Raw genomic sequence first — 24,764 nt, 5'->3', positions numbered from 1 at the left:
GAAAGGCCTCTTCTTTAGTAAATTGCTATGTTACAGCCAATCAGAGCAGCTACAGTTCAGTCAGTCATGGACAGCCTACCCTTTAAACTGTGCCCATGTAGGCAAACATCAGTATATAACACATGTAACCAGTTATTTCTCTGCTCATTCTCTTACTTCCATTTTCTTTCTTTCATTTTCTTTTTTGTTCTTGTGTATGTATATGTCACTTCCTCTTTTTGTGCATAAATGTTGCCCCATCATGTGACTATCTGGAGTCCCTTGGAAGCCATTCTGTAGCTTCCCAATTTGAATAAATTTTCTCAATTAAATTCTGCTAAATTAAATTGTAGGAAGTTTTTCTTTTAGCAAGGAGTATGGAAATTATAACACCTCCTACCTTGCTAAATTTTTCACATGAAAGTTGAGTCAATCTAGTCAGAAATTGAGCTAGGTTTGGGTCATTGTCATGGTTACCATCTGTGCATATTCTTTAGGGCACTTGCATGTTCCTATTATTGAAATCTTCCTACCAGTAGTCACGTTCCAGTAGCATAACTACTCATTCTACTGTGTTCAATAGCATTTAATAATAGGTCATGTTTAATTGTATTAGGTCTGTATCTGTGGTAGCCTACTGCATTTAGTATATATTGCGTATCTCTTCTCTAAGCGATGGAAGCAAAATCAAGTTCTTTTGAGCTATGCTTAAAATGCAGAAGCAGAAATTTAGTTATATAGCTCCCCCTTCTATCCCTGCTACCTCCTTTACCACTCCACAAGGCACACAGGCCTTTCTACTACAAGGCTGTTTTCCTTGGTCCACAGTCATTTTAATTTCTTTCTGTATTCTTCATTTCAACTCAGGTAGCAAGATGTCTTTGTTTCCTTCACAATTTATAATCTGATTGTTTCTCCCTATGAGAAAATGAGAAAATGATATATTTTTAAAAAATATCATTCCACTTTCTAAGACTTACACATCACTTTCACTTACCAAAGATGAAATATATTCCCTTTTTTCAAGAACTTTACTCTATTTTCCTTATAAGAACAGCTGGTAATGTAATATTTTAAAGTCTGGTGTATTTCTGAGACCATAAGTTAGTGAGGCAGGTAGAGTTAGAGTTGTCACCTAGTATTGAGAGCTAAGTATTTTGGGGACAGAGGCACTGAAACACATTCTTTGCCAATTTCAGTGTCAGTGCCTAGTAGAGTCACATATGAACAATTGTGGGCTCAATTTGTGGCCCAGTGATAGCATAAGTGGACCCGCATGGAAAAAGTCCTGTGTTTTCATCATGGGACATCTCTGGACATGCCAGGTACACATGAACACCCATGATCTGGACTGGCAGAGGCTGGGGTGGATTGTGTCATGAAGACCTTGTTAAGAGTGTCTATCTCTCTTTATCTCTCAGCCCTTTACTCTCATTTAAGAAATAACAAACTTAAAAAAAAAATTAAACAGGGGCCAGCAGGTGATGTGGTGATTAGGGTGCTGGACTCTCAAATGGCTAACCACGGTTAGAGTCTTGGCCCTGGTGACTTACTTTCCACTTTCCCTCTATTTATCTCTCCGGTGAGCACGCATGCCCTATAGCAAATTAAAAAATAAATAAAATAAATAACTCTTTAAAAACGAACAATTGTCCTGTTTACTCTTATGCCCTTATGTTTACACAGAAATTCCAGAATTAACACTATTCTATGCAAAATGCTCATTACCAAAATAGGAGCACCCTCATTTTTGAATTTAAAATATCAGACAAAGAAGAAAAGGAAAAACATTGACTTTGAAAATTGTAGAAAAACCTTGATTTGGTGCCCCTTTTATTTATGTGGTTCGAAATTTATTGTATGACAAGCAGCTTTTCTTGTGTGAACCTCTCCGTCAATTTCCTTGTTTTATCTTATTTTCTACCTTCTATCTCTCTCATCAAATGCATTTCTACTAGAGAGAGCTATTATCTCCTTTCTCCCTCGGGCAGTCTGATAGTATTTTATAGTACTTCCTGAATTAGTTTCTTTAAAGAGAGCTATCAATATAGAAAACCATCCTCTTGCTCAACCCAAAACACACATACGTGGTCAGGAGTCACTTAATGATGGGGATAAATTTGAGAAATATTTTATCAGGCAATTTTGTCATTGACTGAGCATCACAGAATGTACTTGTACACACCTAGATGGTGGAGCCTACCACACACGTAGGCTTTATGTGACAGCATGTTGTTCCACTGTCATAGATGTAGTCCATCATTGAACAAAACATTGTTAACCATTGATATGTGGTTCATGGATGTACAGGTATGTGTATGCATATGCATATATGTATGTGTATACATGCATGCATATGAAGCCTTCTCCCTATAGTACTGAAATCATTTATACTCTATGAACACAAAATAAATTGAACACATGGGCAAAAGAAATGAAATCAATGATTTGAGTCTGTCTTAGAAAGAATAATTTTGAAATCAGAGAAGCTGGGGTGTTTTCTCTTTTAAGCAATATTTCCTAAGTACCTATTATGCACCAGGCACTGTGGAACATGTTAGAGATTCAACACGAGGTAAAACTGACATAGTCTCTGACTTTACGAAACTGTTAGTCTCACAGGAAAACCAGACTGTCTACAAGTAGTTACTATAAAGTTCAGAAGGAGGCCAAAGGAAGGGATATTTAAGCTGCTACTGATAGATGTATTAGTTAGGCAAAGGAGGTGAAGGGAGATGGGGAAATGAGGAAGAGTGTTTCAGGCAGAGAGAGATAAGGAAACCAGTAGGAGTTTATTGTAGCATATTCCCTTGGGCTAAGAGAGAATAATGCTATTTAAATAATCAAGGAAATTAAGAATACGAAAGGATCAAATCCAAAGAGGTAGGATTTAATCACAGAGCAGTGGCAAAGCCTTTGCATAGGGAGCCTAGAACTCACATGGCCAACTGTGGTTTGTATTCCAGCCCTGGCAGTTTGAAAAACACACCAGGTATGTGTGTGTATACATGTACCAAAGCCTGACAGCGGGGAGGAATGGAGGAAAAAGGATTGCAGCATGGCCATGTCTCCTCGGGAGGTGCCTTTTCTCTCTCTCTCTCTCTCTTTCTCTCTTTAGCGAGTGCATATGCCCTCTGGCAATAAAACAACAACAGCAACAGCAACAGAAAACTACAGACACATAGACAAACAAAGAAAAAAACTCAAAGAACAAAAACCCAAAGAAGTAAATAGAATACAAATCTTGGAGTACCTTATCTATAGTGTTAGTGAGTTGGGACAATGCTATGCCAATGAGATTTTAAGCAGGATAGCGACATCATAGACCATTCATTGACTGCTGTGTGATAAATGGATTGGAGGATGCAATAATGTTGGCAAAGAAACCAGTAAGAGGTTACTGTAGAGTCCCAGTGTAATAAATTTCAACAATGGCCATAGAGGGACCAGCAGTTAGCATAATGGCTATGTCGCTGAACTCCCATGTAGTTGACTGCGGTTCAAGTCCTGAACCCAGTGGCTTAAACTCATGCCAGGCACATGTGTGTGCATGCCCAAGATCCTGAGAGGAGAATAGAGGAGAAAGATTGTGGCATGGCCATTCCCCCTGGGGAGTGATTTCTTGCATTCTGACTCCCTGTCTCTCTCTGTCTCTCTGATGAGCGCATGTGCCCTGTAGCAAAAACCTCTCAAAAACCAAACACACACACACACACACACACACACACACACACACCAAAAATGGCCATAGAATATTCCTCTCCAATACCCACACCCTTTGATAGCACCTTGTCACTATGACTCAGTGGCTCTGGCTAACATTAACAAATATAATGCAAAGGCTTGAAAAGTACTTTTATACTGGTGCCTATTCTCTCGTATTGCACTTGAAATCCTGAGAACACCCTGTAAATGAGCCTAAGCTAGCCTGCTGAAGGAAGAGAGGCCACATGGAAAAAAACTTAGGTGGTCTCATTAAAAGCCATCCAGCCCTCATCGGACAGCCTACCTAATGGTGATTACCTGTTAATGAGGCCCTGGCAGATCTCTAAACCACCAGTCAACTTAACCAGCACATCACAGATACAAGAGGAAACAGCAGAGATGAGCTAAGTTGATCCAGACCCAAACAAATGTCCAGTTGCTCTACAAAATAGTGAGTTAAGTAAAATAATTTTTATTATAGGAAACTTGGTTATGAGAAGATTTGTGTTATGAAGCAAATACTAACTGATGTTCTTGGCGAAAATGATTCTGGCCTAAGCTAGCAGGTTAGCACTGTTGACTGACAGGGGTTACAGAATCAGGTGTTTCAATCAGAAGAACCATAATTTTTGGTTGAAACTAATAGTTAGATATAGGACTTCATGTTGAGCTCAGGGATAATAGAGGAGGAAAATATATGAGAAGGAAGACGGTAAGTACAGTTGAAAATATGTAGAACTTGAGGTACCTGAAAAATATCTAAGCAAACGTGTAAAACACACCATTAAATCCATGGCTGGAGAACACATGAGAAAAGTCCACATGGAGTTTTGAGATTTACTGGTGTCAGCATTATGAGTGAACCCATGATAACTAAACTTCCTTAAGTATAATGAGAAATCCCTGGTCATTACTGTGCATATAATTTTGGAAAAATTCCTGGACACCTCTGAGCCAGTTTTATCAACTAAAATATTAAGATGAGCTTCTGGCCCAACAGCGAGTGAAGTGAAATCCATGTGCATCTTAGGGGGTGCCCAGCCTTTCCCCTTTAACTGAAAAGCCTCTGTCCTTAAGCTCTCCTTCCAGCCTAACTCCTAGAGAAGTGAGGTAGGGTGGTCTCTGTCTTCTTTCTATCTCTGTCTCTGTCTCTCTCTCCCTCTCCCTGTCTCTCATAATTTTTCTTTTTTTAAAGATATATGTTCTTTGAAAATCTGTAAGTACTGTTTCTTGTCTCTGATCTCTCCTTTAATATTGCTAATTTCAGAATCCATGTGCATCTGAGGTGGGCCCAGCCACCATTGTTTTTTCTTTTGTTTTTGGGGGGGACTTTAAAAAAATTTTTCCCCCTCGTCATTGTTTTTTTGTTTGTTTGTTTTGTTTGTGTTTCTTTTTCTTTTTCCTTTTTTTTTTTAACCTGACTTTTTCATGTTGCTTCTCAACTTTCACACATTGAATATCTAGACAAGTCTAGGTGCACAGTAATGAAACATCTGAATATTTTCATGGTCGTAGAAAACCTCAACCCCTACTGAACTGCTACAGAAAGGAAGAAACTCATCTTCATAAATCTGAATTCAAATCTCTTTCTGTGGATACCACATTGCAAAACACAGTAGTAGAGGAGAAATAGGCATAGAAATGCCTCACGGTAAAGTGAAGCATATGACTCAACAGTAGCAGAAATCTCCAACAAATTGGCCAAATGTGAGTATATCACCAAATGACTGAAAATCAGAGAAGAGCAACTGCAAAGTGAGCAGCAGGGAGAAATAGGGAGCTGCAGTGAGTGTAGCTCATCTCTTCCCACACTTTGAACTCTTTGTTGAAACTCCATGGCTCAGCACAGGTGCACCTATTCCCTAGCAACTGTGAGACCTTTGTAATAACCAGTTCCATCGAGAGAAGTGTAGGTTGCTTGGTGAGGATCAAGGAAGCGGAACTAGAAATATAGCAGATCATCTCCTCCCCTATGCCTCTAACACTCAGAATTAACTCCATGAAAGTAGGAAGTAACATATAATTCATCAGATGACCAGAAACGCTGCTGATGCACAAGAAATATGGGAAACCAAGAAAATACCTCTCCCCTCAAGAGGAAAGAAGAGCCCTTCATCATCGACGGACAGTACAATGGGATTTGTGGAAATGTCATAAAGAATTGAGAATATTCATAGGGATAAAGCTAACAGAAATGCAAGAGAAGAGAGAAAACAAACTCCAGAAGATTCAGGAGAAAAGAGACAATGAGTTCCAGTGAGGAAGTTCTTGGAAAGAGGGAATACTCACCATAAAAAAGAATCAAACGGAACTGTTAGAGATGAAGGCAGTAATACAGGAAATCAAAACCTTCCTTGAAAGTATTAAAAGTAGATTAGCTCATGTAGAGGATCATCGAATCTCAGATGTAGAAGACAAAACCTATGACCTAGAAAAATTCACTGAAAGGACTGAGAAAATAATCCTCTAAAATGAAAATAATATATGAGTAATACTAGATACCCGTAGACACCCAAACATCTTGATAATCGGTTTTCCAGAAGGTGAAGAAACTAATAAGGGCATTGATAATCTATTCCATGAAATCCTGGAAGAAAACTTTCCAAATCTAGAGAGACATTCAAATACCCAGACCCAAGAAATACAAAGGACCTCACACAGAATCAACCCAAATCTTCTCCAAGGCACATCATAGGTAGATAGATCAAAACCACAGACAAAGGCAAGATACCAAAATTGGCAAGAGAGAAACATTTAGTTACTTTCAAAAGACAAACCATCAGGTTAACATAGAACTTTTCATCGGAAACAATGTAAGCCAGGAAAGAATGGGAAAATATATTCAAAGTATTAAGGGCAAAACAATTTCAACCAAGATATATCTGGCAAGATTATCCTTAATATGGGAAGAAAAGCCCAAAACATTCTCAGATAAACAAAACCTGAAAGAATTTACCAACACCAGACCAGCTCTTTGAGAAGTTCTGAAGAGAGTGCTGTATCAGGAAAACTAAAGACATAAATGAGAACAAAAGAAGACCAAGAAAAGGGCTAACTTAATGGTAGGGACAAGTTTGGAAATATCAATAATAATGTTGAATGTTAACTTCCAGGATTTAAATGGAAAGATCAGACCACATTAACACTGTAAATCCAACAGAAGAGAGAGTACATGAGACTGAACTGGTAAAATAGAGTTCTATGACTTTTGTCTAAAACATTATTGATTTTGTTCTATGCTTTGTCTTCCAGATTTAAAGATTTTGGTTTTCTTGTGAGTTGCTGATAGGTTCAGCACTTTGTTAAAAATTTTTTTTTCAATTGAAACATAAACTTTTCTCCCTTCCTAACCCCTTTGCAATTGAAAAATATATGTGAAGATTCTTATTTTGTGGCAGAATGGTTATTTACATAAGTTCAATAATATAATAGTATCTGTTGCCTTGCATCAGAAATTGAATTCTTATTGGGCTTTGTGCAAATAGCAGATTAACCTAATTATTTTTACAAATAAGTTAGTTTCTACCTCTCTTTAGTAAAAGGGAGAATGGAGAGAGAAAAAAACGTTTCAGAAGAAAATTACAGTGCACTTGTCACTAGATTCTAGCCTTGTCCATATTTTTAGTTTTAGATCTCTGAATCAATAAAATGTAAAAAAAAAATGTAGTATGGAAGGGAAGGAGAGGAAAGAGGAAGGAAAAAAACAAGTAACATTATGCTTAATTGACAAAAAAAAGAGAAGCTATTTGCTGATGATAATGTATATGGTAATATCTTTGTCTTGACTGACATGCATGGTATTTGTACTGGAAAAAAAAATGTCCACTGAAAAGACATGTGATTACATGTAAATAAATAAAAAAACTATAATAGTAAGTTGTTAACTGAATTACTGAGCTATAATAAAATTAATCAGAATTAATTTTGTTTCAATGACTTGAACTCAAAATGAGGAATACCTTCCCCATCACTTATGATCACATTTTTATTTTCTCTTTTTAAAAAAATGTTCTATCTACCTATCAAGAGACAGAGTCCCCTCCCAGGTTCTTGTCACACTGCAGTCATCCCCTCAACCTGTCAGCCAGCCAAGATCACAGGGGAGCCCTTGTGAGTACCAGGAATGTTCAGTTGAGCCAGGATCCAAACTCTGGACCTTTCCCTATGGTTCTAATGTCGTGCAGTGGGATCTGCCTGCATTATTGCTGCTGGGCCCCTGTTTTCTCTTCTTGATATTTGTACATTAGTGATAAGTATTAATCGTGAGCAATATGACTACTAGAAGCTTCCTTTTGCTTTTGAAACATTAAACAGTGTTCTGAAAATTACATGCCTCAGAATTATCCATGATGATAATTTAAAATGTAAGTTCCTTAGTTGCACCTTCAACCTTCTGAATCAGAAATTCTGGGATGGGCAAACAAGCATATGGGTTTTAAATAAACTCTCAGGAAGACTGTTACACATACACTCTAAAAGCATGTAACCTCAGTCCTTCCATGTGGCTTTTTGATAATTAGATAAAAATGAGCAAAAGTTGTTGAACTTTATTTGGTATCCAGTGAAATTCACACATAAATGATCATACCCTCACTGTCCTCTCCCAACTTTTCTGCTGCATAAACTCTGTCTCATTCCACAATTACCACCAGGTAAAACTTTCCTAATGTTCCTCCTACAGGTGTATGACTGACCTTCCTAGAAATGGAAATCCTTGGCCTCCTCCTAAATTGCTCTGCTAGCCATTTCATTATATTTCTAGAATAGAGTCTGACCTATTCCAAGATCCTAAAGCCGCCCTCTCATAACACACTTGATCTCTTCCCATTGAGATTCTGCTTCGTCTCCCAGACAGCTCTGCATGTCTTAATACACAGTCATGTATATTACATGGCATCAGATTCATGAAATCAGTTGCTGATTAAGAATAAATATTGTTTCCCAGCTGCCAGGAAGGCTCCAACACTTGAAACTGATTGCAGAAAGAAAACAGGTCCGATCTGTTTCGTTCTGCAAAGTGTCAATAGAGGCGGTTCCGCAGGCATGTCTGATACTTTTCTTTTGCACAAATTACAGAGTAAGATAGAAACAAGGAGAGCATGAATAGAATTTCCTATTGCAGGAGAATAAAGAACATGCCAAATCAACGTGCGGAATCTCCACGGGATGCTACTTGCATGGGCTTCCGAAGCTAAATTCGCTTGAAGAAGGAGGGCTTTCTTTCTCCACCTCACCATCCTATTTCCCAGAGATGGAGCTCTCTAATCACAGGGACTCTTTTCTAGGCACATGTTTTTGGGAAATTGCTTATTCAAGGCACATGTGGTCAAGAAGGAAAGGCCCCTAAACACACCCTATCTGTCTTTCCAAGAGCTATCTGCCTATTGTCAGTGGCTGGAACAGAAGGAAGATAATAAGCTGGGGCGCACGTGGTCTAAAATAACATTATAGGTCTGTGTTCAAAATTCCTTGTGATGTGTTCAATCACGGCACATGCCAGCTCTCTGTGCCTCTCCCTCCCAGCTCTCCCCACATCTCAACCCCTCCTCCACTGATCCGCTCTAGTGCCAAAGCGCCACTGTTTGAAACAAAGGAAAGATAATCCTTCTCTGAATAAAATCACAGGAAAAAAGCCCAGTATCTAGGCTCCTATTATGAGGTTGAGTTTTATATATCTGCCAGTACATTACCAAGTATTTCTTCTCAAATAATACATTACCAGCAGGTGGTTGATTTATTCCTGTTTGAATACTGCAGTCCCGGAACACCCAGGAACATTCTGTGTCCGTAACACACTCCAGCCCAAGTAATGATCCCCGGTGAGAAGTGCTGTGCTGCCCAGAGCATCCTGTGCTTCTCCCATCTCGCCCTCGTGTGTGCGACGTATGGGAAAATCCGTGGTCTTTTTTGAAAATATATTTTTCTAGAAGAAGCCAATATATATGCATATCTTTCTCATTCAGAAGAGAAAGCAATTGCACGTGTCTCCATGTGCAGTGGCTAGCTTTGGCTACACGGATGCCAATGCCATTGTCACTGATGGGCATTCTCCTGGCGCACAAGTGCTGGTACCAGTTTACACAGGACACCTCAAGGAATCTCTTGAGGGCCACAGTTTCAGCCTCAGAAGAACTTGTATAGGTCAAATGAGAAAAGGGGGATTACATACGTCACTCCTTTTGATAACTCGTTCTCCCTCATGCCTAACTAATCTAATTGAAATAAGAGTTTTCAGGAGTCTCTGATGGCTCACGATCTCGAAAGCTGAGGATTAAAGAAAAAAAAATCTTCTAATCACTGTAAATTAATTTAAATTAAACTCGTTACTTCAATTAACCCCTTCTCTGTTCAAGACATTGGTTAATAAATGATTCACATACTGTACTTTGCCAGTTTTAAATTCCACAGGAAATCTAAGGCTCTGAAAATTTAAGTAAACTCACATGATATCAAACAACTAGTAATACAAAATGATTCTAAACAGACGACCTTTATTGGTGTAAATACCTCACGTTGTAGAAAAGACTAATCCTAGGGCAAGAACTATAGATTTAAAAATACTTGATGCTGAAGCCAGAGTTAAATTTCTGTTGATTCTTTTAAAGGAGGAGTACACTTAGAAATAATCTAAGTGAAAAACCACTAAGCCTTTAAACATTCTCAATCTCTATTTTCAACTAGAGGCTGAAACTGTACCATTTCTTGGGACCAGCAGTTAGCATAATGGCTATGTCGCTGGACTCCCATGTAGTTGACTGCGATTTGAGTCGCGGACCCGGTGGCTTAAAACTCACACCGGGCATGTGCGTGCGTGCCCAAGATCCCGAGAGGAGAATGGAGGAGAAGAGATTGTGGCATGACTATCCCCCCTGGAGAATGTCTCTTTCTGTCTGTCTGGCGAGCACATGTGCCCTATAGCAAAAAAAAAACAAAAAACAAAAAAAACTCTCCAAAAAAAACCAAACAAAAAAAACTGTACCATTTCTTGCCAATCAAATTTTAATTGTGTTTGTCATGTTTATATAATTTTAAAAGAATTTTTTAGTAGTTTATTAAAATATTAATTTAATTATTTTCATAGTTTGTGCTATAGGACATATTCACTGCACAGAGAGACAGAGAGAGAGGAGAGAGACAGTGAGAAAGCAAGTCATTGTCAGGTCCAGGACTTGAACTGTGGTGGACCATGTGTGAATCCAGTGCCTTAACCACCAGGCCACCTGCTAGCCTTTTTCATGTCTATGTTTTATAGCTAATATGGCAATACAAATCTGAGCTGTATTAAGGGGTATCTAAGTACCTATCTTGTAGAGCACTGAAAACAATTCTTAGAACATAGTTAACTTTTTTTCTTTTTTTACCTTCTTAAATCTCTGGGTTTGGCTTCTGAACAACTGCAATGACCACCATGACAAATGTGTTCTCGACATATCTTGCTGATGTTTTCATTCTGAAGCTCGGAATAAATGGTTGTCTTTCCCTGAACTCTTCAAGTTCCCCCTCAGGTCTCTGCATTTCTAAGTCAAGCTGCAAGACCAGTCTACAGGCAAGAGTGCAAATGCTAAGGGTAAAGTCTTAAAGAGGGGTCTTCCTACCTCCTCGTACAGAGCAGACATTTATTTACTTAAATGCAATAAGATGCAAGAAAGAATCTGGCCATTTTATCACAGGTTCATGTAAACAGTGTCTGCAGTTAGGTCTCCTGATTTCTACATGTACTCTATTTTCAGTCTCACAGCAATGGTTCCTTCTAAATGTGTACAAAATGCCGTAGCAATAAATAAAAACCTAGCTGCTCTTGGTTACCATTTCTACCCAAGGGACATGGTCAGTCATAGGCAATAAAACTCTGGGTGACAGGCTGACAAAGGATCATTTATTTTCATTCTCAGCACATAAGAGAAAGAGCTTACGAACCCATGAAATATGCCAATGTGTATATTACAATAAAATCTTCCCATTAGAAGTTTGACTTTCAAAGCAATGTAAAGGTCATGTATCAAAATAAATTAGCTGCAAAGACTCTCAAGGCATCTACAATTCAAAGGCCAGAAACTTGAAATTGTTCAATAAAATGGAAATAGCCACATTTTATTCAGCAAGTGAAAAATATTTTTTGACTCACCATGTAAAATGAAAGAGTGACAAGTCAGCTAACAGGTTAAGCCTTTGACTTTAAGAAGCAACTCAAATTACCTTCAGTTATAAGTGATATGAAATGAAAATCCCCAATTTAGTCCTAGGAAGCAGATGGGGGAAAATTTTAGCCAATTTCTCAATGTAGTAGAGACACCTTCTTGGTGATGCAGTAAGTACAGAATAGAGTGAGGAAATCTGTTCAGACTCGAGTTAGAAATTGGGAAAATTTTCTTTGACCTGTTAAAATTAGGTTTACAACAAATGATGTCTTATATCAAAGGAATAAAAGATAATTCTTCATTTCTCTATACACACAACACACATACACACACACACACACACACACACACACACACACAAGATCATCTGATCTTTTTGTTTCCAGTTAAGGAGATAATTCAACACTTCCCCCACTCCCTCTATGATCTGTAATTCCTTAATTAACTTTCAAAACCTGACTAGTCTTGTGTTCACAATTTTTTTTCAAAACACAAATTGGCCAAAAGTATTGTTAGGATGTTGTTGGTAGTAGAACTAGTTTGAAGAAAACTCTTGCAAAACTTCTATTTTGAAAAATCTGGTCTATTAGCCTCATTGAAATACCTATGAAAGCCAGGTCAAAAATAATAAAACAATAATAATAACAACAAGCAATACTATAATAATGCCTACAAAGTACATGGACAATTTGGTTCTTGCAGTATTTCTCTTAACCAAAAATGTAAGAAAAGCAACAGTGAAATAATGATGGCATAGGTACTCAATCTTACTATTGGGAATCAAAAAGGAGCATAGAGACTATAGCAAATTGGAGGAAAAAAACCTACCTGAGAACCAAATCCAGTCCTTAGATCATTGCTTTGCAGCCTTGGGCTGAAGAAGATAGACTGCATTGTCCAAAGTGGACATGATTGACATAAAGGCCTTGAGAATGGAGTTGGGTACTAGTTCTAAACTTTGTGGTTGCTTGATCCCCAGAGGCTAGAAGGATAGATGAAAGAGGGCTTAGTGGAGTACCAGACGCTAGTCTCCTTGTTTACAACACTGTAAAAAGGAGCAGGACCTACAATACTGACAGCCGTATGAGTTCCTGTGGGAATGGAGACCAACAGAGTACTGACAAAAGTTCCGAGAATAAAACCTGGTACTTGAGGAGAAGTACTATCTACAGAGCCAGGCACTTCAGAAGTATCTTATGTACCAGATGAAGAGCACGGCAGTTGTGATAATGATCAAAAACAGAGGCAAGGATTGCTCTCTTTTTTTCCTGGACTGTGTAAGCCACAAGGGTCTGGAATAACCCAGGAGATAAGACAGGTCTTGTGAAAGTTGAGTGGTATTGGACTTTATTCTGGGGAAGTGAGAAAATAGGTTTCAGGAGGAAACTCTTTTGTTTTTTTTATCCAAGTATATCTGCAGAACTGAGAACATGTCTGGCATATAGTAGTCTGTCAACAATTATTTGTGGAATAAATTAATAAACCAGGTTTAACTATCTAAAAGAAAAAGTTACATATTTCTTAAATCTCAGGTTTTAGAGTGATTCTTATGCTTTATTCATCATTGCTTTATAGATGATTTTGAAGCTGAAAGAAACTTCTTCAGTTGTTCCTGTATTTTATGGATGAGGAAACTGGGTGACCAAAAAGTGGCCAGTTTGTGAGATAGTAGGACTAGAGACTTACCCAATCCTTCCTCTCCCTAGCAATGTCACTATGTGCTTTTCTTCTCAGGAATACTTGTTGGCTCGTAATAAAATGGCTGGTTAAGGGTCACATGTTTTTAGACAATTATTATCCTTTTGAATTACAGATTTTTCTACTCATGCTTGCACTCATGTAAAAGTAATTTTCTACTTCCCATGCATGTCCTTTGGCATCTCACCTTTGAATTTCACAACTTCCATTTGCTTCCACTTGAAATGCTTTCTCATACTTGCTCTTTATTGAAACCTGTCCTCTCTACAGAATAGCTCAAATTTTTCTTGCCATGGAGTCTTTCTTGACTAACATAATTCTCTTATTGGAAGTTTTCCCTTTTATATTTGAAATCCACTATTTGGTTGGGGTCCCTTTCCACATTTGAAGAGACAATGGAGTCCATTTGCTCTAAGCCAGGTTATGTGAAACAACTTTTGCGTAATAGATAATTCATTCAGTTGCTTTTATCGGTCTCTGAGTCATTAAAGCAGACATTTGAAAGCACAAGTCTTTTACCAATAACTCCTAGTGAGTCAGTTTTAACACCAGAAAGAGGGGCTAGTCTTACCTTTCTGTATTACAACTTTAGGGTTTTATCCTTTTCTAACTCAGGCATATGAGAAGTACTCTTCCTTGGTTGGTTTTGAAGGTAACTGCTAAATCCCCCCCAAACAAACAAATGAAAAACAAAACAACCCACAAGAGTAGGAGTGCTAAAATACAAGATTATAATTAGATAAGCAAATTGAGGACTCATTTGTACACACACGCTTTTTGACTAGATCTGTTTTTAAATTACTGTTTCCTAAGCTAAAATGAGAAAAAAAATGATCATTTTCACATTCGAGTTAAATCAGTTGATCAAGGCTATGCAAAGTCATATTCATTTATTTATTCCACAAATATTTATAGTTAAACCTATTATGTGTCAGACACTCTTCTAGGCACTGAGAAAATGACAGTGAAAAAAAAAACAGAATCTCTGCCCTTTGTTAAGCTTATGTTCTAGTAGAAGAGAAAGAAAACAGACAAGAACATATTATGCTACATTTTAATAAGCCTTATGAAGAAAATGTGAACTGTACAGGCGACAGAGAGTGAGCATAGCTGTGGAGAAGAGTGGAGATGTACTGTGACTTTAAAAACAAGGTGAAACAGGATTCACCAAAGTGATATTTGAGTAGGGAACCTGAGAGAGGTGAGAGAAGAATCCATATAGACATATAGGACACATTTACATAGATATGTGTTCTAGACAGCAAGTGCAAAGACTCTGAAACAGAGACACCTTTGAAGAAGAATAGACGAGGGAGACAGGAACCAGGTGAGTGAGGGAGAGAGTAGTAACCCAGGAGAACTGAGAGCGCAGATTACCAAGGGGTTTGTGGAGCATAGTAGGGCTTTATTATGTATAGTCAAATGGGAAACGAACGGAAGATTTTGAGCATAGAAATGACATGACTACTAAGAAGAAACTGAAGGAGGATGAGAGAACAAGAAGAGAGGACAGTTAGGAAGCTATGACAGTAATTACCATACAATAGCTGTTTATGGCCAGGTTTGTAATGATAGCAGTGGCGATGATAAGAAATGGTCAGATTCTTGATATCCTTGGAAGGTAATACTAAAAGAATTTGCTGAATGATTATATAAGACATATAAGAAAAAGCATTTCCAAAAATCACATCGAGACTGTGGGTTCGCACAACTGGAATGATGGAGATATCATAGATTGAAATTGAAACTAGTGTGGGAGACGTCTCAGAGACAAAGGTCAGGAGGTGGGTTTTAGACACGTTGTGGATTAAATTATTAAATTGCTAAGTCAAAAGCTCAAGTAGGCAGTTAGAAAAATCAACCTGGATTTAGGGGAAATACTCAGGTTACAAATACAGTTTAGTCATCAGTGGACAGATTGTTTTTGAAATCATGAGACTTTACAAGACAGTGAGTACAGAGAGAAAGGACAGTATAAGTGAAAGCTCTATGTTGAGTGTGGTAAGCTGTGGAAGAACCAGCAAAAGAAACAGCATGAAGGATCACTGAGATAAGAGAGAAAACAAGAAAACAGTGTCTTGGAAGCCAAGAGAAAAGGGGCTTCAAGAAGGAGCGAGCTGGGACTGGAAAGTGGTACAACAGTAAAATGCCCTACTATGCAAAGTTCACATGGGAAGTTTCTGTGTTCATGTCTTGAGACCTCCCTGAGGATGTGGGGCACATGTGTGCTCATGATCCAGGGCCGGCTGTGGATAATCTAGGGGTGACTGAGGCTAAGGGTGGATTGTGACATCAAGACTGTGTTGCAAATGTCTGTCTCTCTTGCTTTCAGAAGAAACAAGTAAATACAATTTAATAAAATTTTTTTAAAAATTAATTTTTAATTTCCTTTTTAGAGTTTTTTTTTTTTTTTTCTTTTTCTATTGGGCATGTTCACTTGCTGGAAAGACAGAGAGAAACAGAGAAACAGAGAGATGGAAAGTGAGAAATCACCCCACAGGGGTCGGGGGGGATGGCCACATTGCAATCTCTTCTCCATTCTCTTCTCAGGATCTTGGGCATGCAGGCACAGGTGCTTCGTGTGAGTTTCAAGCCTCCAAGTCCAGGACTCAACTGCAGTTGACTACATGGGAGTCCAGTGACATAACCATTATGCCAGCTGATGGTCTCAACAAATAAAATTTTAAAGAAGAAAGTGATCAATAGAACCAATGTTGCAAATATATGAATGAGTGCCGAGAACTGAATGAGAAACTTAGAAATTTGATAGGTTGAGTACAATGACAGAGGCGAAAACCTAATTGAAGTGGAAGCAAGCAAGGGTGGGAGAAGTGTAGTTGAAGGCAGAAAATCTAGACAATTATTTTGAAGAGTTTTCAATAGCAGGAAAGCAGAATAATATGATTGTAGTTTGAGTGTGAAGGGGGTCAGGAGAGTTATTAGTAATCTAAAGAATTAGATCATAGAGCATGTGTGTGTATGTATATATATATATTATATATATGTATATATAAATGTTTATAAGACAATTTTGAAAATTGCTATTTTTTACACATTTTTTATAAAATTGTACTTACATTAGTGGACTTGTGAATAATTTTTTTATATCTTAGATAGCATTTTATTTCAGAGTGCATGTGCATTTTTGAAAGGATTACAGTAAATTTATAGAAATTAGAATTTCCCCTTGAAAATTGAGAGTCAATTATTATTTGGCTCCTCTTGAATAGCTATATTTAAAATTGGAAAATATTTTGCTAAGAAGGTAAAGTTGTAGAATTATCAAAGTATTTATTTATTTAAAAAATGTTGCCAGGGAGTATGTACACTTGCAGATACAGAGAAAGGGGAGATACAGGTAAGACAGAGAAAGACGAAGTGAGAGATAACGCTTCCCAATAGGTCATGCTGCAATCCATTCTCCTCCATCTCTCCATCCTGTTGGGATTTTTGACCATGCATGGGCCTGGAGTGTTTTTCAAGCCATCAGAGTTGAAATTTGATTTGTGTGGTTGGCCACGTGGAATCCAGCTCCCTTAACCATAGGGCCTCGGGTGGGCCAAAGCTGTGGAATTCTACAGTTCAGTTAGGGGTGCAGAGTATTGTCAACATAATTCTAGTTTGATACAGTTCTCAATTAAATGCTTTCTTTAGTATTTTAATTTGAATGGGGAAAATTCTTACTATTGCATTTGATATTACAGATTATGGATTATTTTAAACTCTTAATACTGGAGTGAATATCATCAGCACAGAATGTTTAATGAGGAAGACATATAAGATGAAAAGTTAATATATCTAATCATATGAACATGTGTACTGGAGCTTTTACAGAATTTACTGAGACATATTAATGTATTGCTATTTAGTAACTTCTATATTTTTCATATTAACTTTTGTAAGGAAAAGATTCTGGGCTTGTACTAAAAATGGATTTGGATTAATTTTAATTATACTATGATACATATTGAGATTTGGGGATAGAATAGCATTATATATTGCTCTGGTCTGCAGGCTGCTCCAGCACACTCCTGATGCAACCAGATTTGTTAATTATCTTTGTATGGTTGAATGGTCTGCAAATTAATTTATTAATTATCTTTCTGGAATAAATGGAATGTTCAGTTTTGAATCAGACTGACATCTGTGGTCTTTTTCCTGGAAATCTGTTCTACTGTGATATGTGGCAGACTCCAGTGGTTTTTGTCAGTCATCCTCCCTTTTTCCTTTAGTGCTAGAGCCCCCAAATTTTAGTTAGATACCTAGAAGCTCAGAATGTCGACATTTTCCAACTTTCGTTGTACCTACGTGCAGCCATGTGCTTGAGAGCTGGCCTGTGTGGATGAGGTTGTGGCCCAAGGCACCTTTCATGAAGAAAGATGAGAATGGTTGCCTTACTTTATCCCCTTCTACTTCCTGGGTGGAAAGTAGCCCTAGTTGATCATCTGGTAAACTTGGAAATGGATACGATGCACAAGAAAGGTAACAAGGACATAGAGCCTGGGTTCTTCCTTGACACTACATGTCATTTCAGCCTTATGCTGCCTCCACCACCCTTCTCAGATGCAAGAGAGAAATAAATGTCTACATTGCTTAAGCCATTACTAGTTGATGTTTCTCCCTTGACCTTGTTCCATGGTCTGGTATGTGTAGGCCCAGAAAAAATATCTTTGGAAGATATGAGGTGAAAACAGAGGCTCAAAATATCAAGAATAATGTTTGAGAGATTTTTCTTTTTAGAAAGGAAATGAGGAATGGGCAGATCCGTATGTAGAAAAATTGTGTGAAAGAATCTCTTTGTTTCTGATTTTATCTAAGGTATTTATTTCCTAAAGCCAAAATTATAAAGGCATCAGTGCTATCTTAAGCCCTGTTCTTGACCATCCATTCCCAAATAAGAACAAATGCCTTGTGATATCCTTGTACCTTAGACACAAAACATGACACTGTTCTTTATTTGTGGATTTCAGTGCCCAAGGGAAAGTTAAACCATGCTTTAGGCAATTTTTCAGTGATCTGAGAGTAGTCTTACCTACATTGCTTTAACTGTGACCTGTTGCCACCTGGAAATTTCTCAGGGTGCTGCCTTGATAAAGATTGGCTAAGGTCTGCTCTGTGGAGGCAGGTCTAGTCTGAAGGTTATTCAACAAGTGCTAGAAAACCTGCTCAGGAAATAGAGTATCAAGGTCTGTCATCCTTGACCTGTGCAATTTCTGAAGTACAGACTGTATTCTGGACATTTTATGTCAGGGGAAGCTTCAAAAGGAAGCTCATGGTAGCTCTATTAACTCTGTTACTATAAATAAAAAAACAGAATAAAAGTGTGTAGAAGCTATCTCTGGACCCTAGAAAAAAATGTCAAATCAAATAGTTCTTCTTAAATGAATTTTTTAGAAAAAATTTTTGACATAGGGCATTTGTACTCACTGGAGAGAAACAGAGAGACAGTGAGAGAGAAAATGTGAAATCAACCCCTGGGAGGATGGCCATGCCATAATCTTTTCTCCTCCATTCTTCTCCTGGGATTTTGGGCATGCATACACATGTGCCTGGTGTGATTTTCAAGCTGCCACATCTGGGACTCAAATTGCAGTTGGCCGTGTGGGAGTCCAGATCCTTAACCACTACATCACTTCTAAATCTAGTTAGAAATGTATAGAGTAGTTTACAGTCCTCTCCCCACACCCTTTATCTTTTGAGATTTCTGTTTTCCCATCTATGAAATGGAGACGTTCATGCTCTTATACTTCATAGGATTGCTACAGAGCTAAGATGAGCTAATATATTTCAAATACATTATGTTCTATAAAGTACTATTTGTTCATCAAACATTTATTTAGTATCTACGTAGTAGACTTTGTGCTAGTCCTCAGGAAGGGGTATAAAAGTGAGTCCTTGCTCTTTGAGCTCCTACCTCAGGGAAGTAACAGATGAGGGCAACACCATAGTACAGGATAATAAGACTGCATCACCACAGACGATAATGCAAGTACCTCTGTCTAGAGAGTTCACAGAATTGAAGATATTTAATGTGGACCTGGAAGGGTAGGTAAGATTTCACCAGATGGAGATGATGTGAGAAGCATTCTGGTCAGATATCTACTTACAACTGGTAACAGGAGAGTCACTCTGCTTTTAAAACAATGATATTAGTACATGGGAATAAGACACCCAGAAGGTATATAAAGGAGGTGAAATAGTTTCTTTCTTTTTTTTTTTAATTGAGAGAAGATAAGCTAAATTATAAAACAAACAAGCATGACTGACAATTGATTCAGGACAACGAGAGTACAGCAGGGAAGACAATGCTCTCTTACTTTATATACACCCTATGGAATGCATGAACTTAAAAAAAAGTTATTTATTTATCTATTTTTTTGTTGTGATTTTCAAGCTGCTGGGTCCAGCACTGAAACTGCTGTTGGCAGGCCAGCCTGGAAGTCTCATAAATGAAAAGAGGATGCTCCTCTCTATTGACAAGTGACTACATCAAGCAATAGAGTACAACACAAGTGGAAAGTGACTAGCAGTGAGTTTGGTCAAGGATACATCTGAATGCCTTTTACAAGATTAGTTCAACAACAGCTAATAAACTAAACAGAAAAACGAGAGAATTAGCTGAGTACTAATTAGAATTGTTATCAAGACAATGTGTCGTAAATGAAAGATTGATTACGTTTTTATATTCCCTCAGCCTTTTGCCAGGGGACTACAGAGATGGATGAATATTGTGATTTAATTTTAAAGGTAGAAATCTGTTGAAGACAAATTAAAAAAAAAAAAACAAAGCATTTTAAGGGTAGAGAATTCGAAATCTCAGATAAACACACACACACACTCACACACAGACTCATTTCTCACAGTCATAAATATTAGACAAAAAATCAGACATAGAATTTAAGTTATTGCACAAAAGGATACCTTTAAAAGTGAAAGAGGGTTCTATTTATGGTTTTCATCAGGGTAACAGGTGCAAATCTGGACTGTCCAGGTAAACTGGATGTATAGATAGCACCAGCTATCGGAACCACGCAGACTTCGTTGAATAGGATAAAGATGTGCTTTGTTCCCTCTCAGGTGCTCCTGAGGCTTCTTGGGCACCAGAAATTTGTTTAAGCATGTTTTATTTATTTATTTATTTTCCTAGGTAGGGCTAGGGAAAGGTAAGGATTAGTGTAGCATTATAGTTAAGAGCACTGACTAGTTTCAAAACCTGGCTAATTAGCTGTGTGTCTGTGGGCAAGTTGCTTGACCTTTCTGTGCCTCAGTTTCCTCATCTGTAACTTGGGGAATATAATGGGTTATTGTGAAAGCCAAATGAGCTAATACATGGAAAATGCTTACAAGAAGGTCTGACTCACAGAATTTTATCTATGTTTGTTATTTTAATAATTAGCCCTATTTTATATATTGCCGAAGGGGGAAAAACATTAAAAAAAAGAAACAAAAGGAATGAATAAAGAAAAATCAGGTGTGTAGTATGCACCTATAGTCTCATCTACTTGGGAAAATGAGGCAGGAGAGACCCTGGCAGAAAAGCAACATGCGCACGTGCACGCATGCATACTCACACACAGAACAAAGAAGCAATTATATGCCGTGGTTGATCTTTTGTTAAGTTCTCTTCAAGATAGTTAGGACGACTGAGATGTGAACTTGGGTCTCTTCCAGATAAAAAGTATCTTCAGAGTTCTTGTTTTCTGTAAATAAGGGGAAATGGAGAAGGAAATCTGACTTGGCTTTAAATCATCATAAGTTTTCTTCATTGCACTTAAAACACACGTATTATTAAAAAGCTATTGACTGGTGTAAAGTCTCTGAGCTGTGCAATGCTAGATTAGACCTGTATTAGACATGTTACTCATATAAATGTGTTTTCTAGGCAAATGAGTTTGGAAAAAGCACCAGACACAGCCAGAAAAACTATAGTAAGGCCTACGTTTATGTGTTTATAGTTAAGTCTTGCCTGACGTCTTAAAATCTCTTTATTACTATAAATAATAATTACAACTAACATTCTTCAGCACTTATGAGATACCAAGCCCTTCTCTAATTGCTTCATAGGTATTAATGCATTAAATCCTTGCAACAAATATTTGAGGTAAGCATTGTTGTTATTATTACCAATTTATGGATGAGGATCTGAGGGAGAATAGATTAAGAATTTACTCATCTCTGTATTTCACTAGTACCTTACATACCTTACATACCAGGCACCTAGTAAATACTTATCAAATCAGATTTTCTTGTGGGTTTACCTATATTTTTTTTGCAGAACTCACTTACATGGTCTATTTGTTTCCAGTAAGAAGAAGCTTGAGAATCTATTTAGAGAAAACCATTTACAGCTACCTTGTTAGCCTTGCCTATATTTGTCCTTGATATTTTGATTTCTGTGAGACCATGAGAGCTCCTAATCGTGAAGACCATTTCAAATATCCTTTTAAGTCTTAGGTTAGGACAGAAATGTTAAATGAGATTTTAAATTCTAGAAATCAGCCTGACAAATGAATATGGGCTGTCTGAAATAAATTATTTATATTTGGCTTTGGAAAGCAATCTCATGGATATCTTTTCCCTCCAAGGATTTGATTCCTAATTTTGTTTACCCCAGGATAATATTGTAATTGCTTGCATTTTCTGAGCACACATCAGCTGATAAAGGGAGGGAAGAGAGGGCATCTTACTGGCAGCTCTGTAAGTGCCAGTAGGTCAGCTGGAGTGAACAATGTGCTCTGAATCCTCTACAGGGTGGAGAATCTGCACAGGAAACCCTCCAGTGGATACTGAGCCTGAGGTAAAATCTGGGAAGTGGAGAGAAGAAGCCAAGCAGCAAAAGAAGCAGCAGGAAAGACATAAACAGAATAGAACTTGGGGGACACAGCACAGAGTAGCCATTAGAAGCAATTGATCAGGGAGGCAAATAGAAGATGGTAGTAAATTTTTATTCTCCTCAATAGGCTATTTTACAACAGTACTTTGTATGCTAAATGACTGTCTAAAAAAGCAGACACCATGTTTTAATGCTCTGGGTCAGTTATAGAGAACAATAACAGGGGAGAAATAGTACTCCAAAGAATAGGGCGATATCAATGTGTGTTTATTTGCTCTATTTAAAATTTAAAGGGCCAAGCTCATGCGATGAATTATGGTTAGATAAAATACATTTCTAAATACCAAAGTAATGCAATGGCCTATTTCTATTTCTTCCTCATCGTGCTTATGTTTGATAACTGAAATTTGAGCACAGCCACAATTTCATCAGCTCTGCTTCTTTTGTAAAAAATATTACCCACAAGGATCCATACATTCTGCAACTTTATTGAGCAGTAACCATGGGCAGGTAAGGAGTTAGGGAGGAGAGAAACACTGAAAAACAGTTACACGGATCACTCTATAACTATAATTACTATAAGTACAATGAAGAACATTGTGATGTGTCTTAGAATACTTCATAGGACCACATCTAGACAGATGTGCACTGGGAGAAGAAGGGGATTGAGAAGAATTACATTGAAGGCGATATGAAGAAAAAAAGGAATTGGCCAGGTGAAGGTAGTGATGAAAAGAGTCAATCGACATATGGCTGATTTTACTCTATGCTTGATTAATGGGTTTGGTGCCTATAAAGTTAGGTACAAAAGAAATGTACTCAGCTGATTGTTTTGGTGTGGTTCATTGGAGGGAATGTAATGGAAATACAGAAACATCACAAAACAGTAGGACGCTGTTGCCACAGTGCCTTTCTTCCAGACACTTGTCTCTCTACTCCGGCAAGTGAAGACATGTGGTAGAATTATAGAATGAGGGTGTATAGGGGTTGGCGTCTGCCAACAAGCTTAAGAGTAACATCCCTCTGGATGGTAATACTGTCAGCATCTGCCCTAGAAGCAGAGATGCAGGGGAACACAGACAAGCTGTGCTGCTCAGTCATGCTGAGCTTCTCTATTTATACATTTTACCAGGCACAGTAAACTGTTTGCAAACTTTCAAGGATGTGGTTGGAGTTCTACGGCTAGAGATAAGGACTTCAGTGCAGACATTTTTCAACCTGGTTACTATCATGTGTGATCCTATTATGCGTCTTAGGTCAAGCCAGTTTACTTACGCTATTCCTCTGTAACTCCGAGGAAGTCCGTCTGAGTATGCATCAAAGAGGATAATAGGTAAGCCATGAACATTACATAGAATAGGCATCACATGACCTAACCAGGGTCAGGATGTTTCCTGTGTCCTGGAGATCAGATAAGATCCGCAGAGCCCCTGCTATTAAGGTACGTGTCAGCCTGTTTAGTGAGTAGTTAGCGAGGCATACTGATAACTGCCTCCTGTATCTAGGCTGCATACCCTCACATATAGGTTGCCTTCACTTTGTCGTTTAAGGTGCCAGAAGAAAGGAAGAGTCCATCTTAAAAGATAAGAAAATTTAGGACCAGCAGTTGGCATAATGGCTATGTTGCTGGACTCCCACTTAACCAGCCATGGTTTGAGTCCCGGAACCGGTGCCTTAAACTTATGCCAGGCATGTGTGCATGCATGCCCAAGATCCTGAGAGGAGAATGGAGGAGAAGGGATTGTGGCATGGCCATCCCCTCCGGGTGGGGGGTGATTTCTTGCTTTCTGTCTCTCTCTCTTTCTCTGTCTTTCTGGTGAGTGCACGTGCCCTATAGCAAAAACCTCTCAAAAAAAATTAGGAAAATTTAAGGAGATTTCAGTGCTGCTTTCAGAGCAAGGGCTTTAAATCTGCAAAATTCAGGACTATGTGTCATTAATAATTGCAGATACTTACCTTCATTTCAACGTAGGGGATGTGGGACCCAGATAACTTTTTGTGGACTTAATACTGGATTCTGTAAACAATCTCCAAATGAGCCTGATATTGAAAGTAAAAATGAGTTGGAACCAGCAGTTAGCGTAATGGCAATGTCACTGGACTCCCCTGTAGTCGACCGTGGTTCGCGTCCTAGACCCGGTGGCTTAAAACTCACGCTGGGCGCGTGTGCGTGCATGCCCAAGATCCCGAGAGGAGAATGGAGGAGAAGGGATTGTGGCATGGCCATCCCCCCTGGGACATGATTTCTTGCTTTCTGTCTCTATGTCTCTCTCTGTCTGTCTGGCGAGCGCACCCGCCCTATAGCGAAAACCTCTCCAAAAAAAAAAAAAAGTAAAAATGAGTTGAAAAACTCTTTTTCCTCTTTTTTTAAAAACAAAACAAAACAAAACAAAAAACAACCACAGCACTAA

General features: G+C 38.2%; 1 long non-coding RNA gene across 1 annotated transcript; it reads right to left on the bottom strand.

The window, feature by feature from the left end:
• Positions 1-555: 555 nt before the first annotated feature.
• LOC102484769 (uncharacterized) lies at positions 556-24,399 on the bottom strand. Its single transcript, XR_337486.1, has 3 exons — positions 24,310-24,399; positions 21,092-21,220; positions 556-897 (listed from the first exon to the last, which is right to left on the bottom strand). It is a non-coding gene; the product is annotated as an uncharacterized LOC102484769 (long non-coding RNA).
• Between the last annotated feature and the right edge of the window lie 365 nt (positions 24,400-24,764).

Source organism: Tupaia chinensis, unplaced genomic scaffold (assembly GCF_000334495.1).
Source record: "Tupaia chinensis unplaced genomic scaffold, TupChi_1.0 Scaffold146687_1, whole genome shotgun sequence".
NCBI classification, from domain to species: Eukaryota; Metazoa; Chordata; class Mammalia; order Scandentia; family Tupaiidae; genus Tupaia; species Tupaia belangeri.
This window is presented reverse-complemented; position numbering and strand designations above follow the sequence as displayed.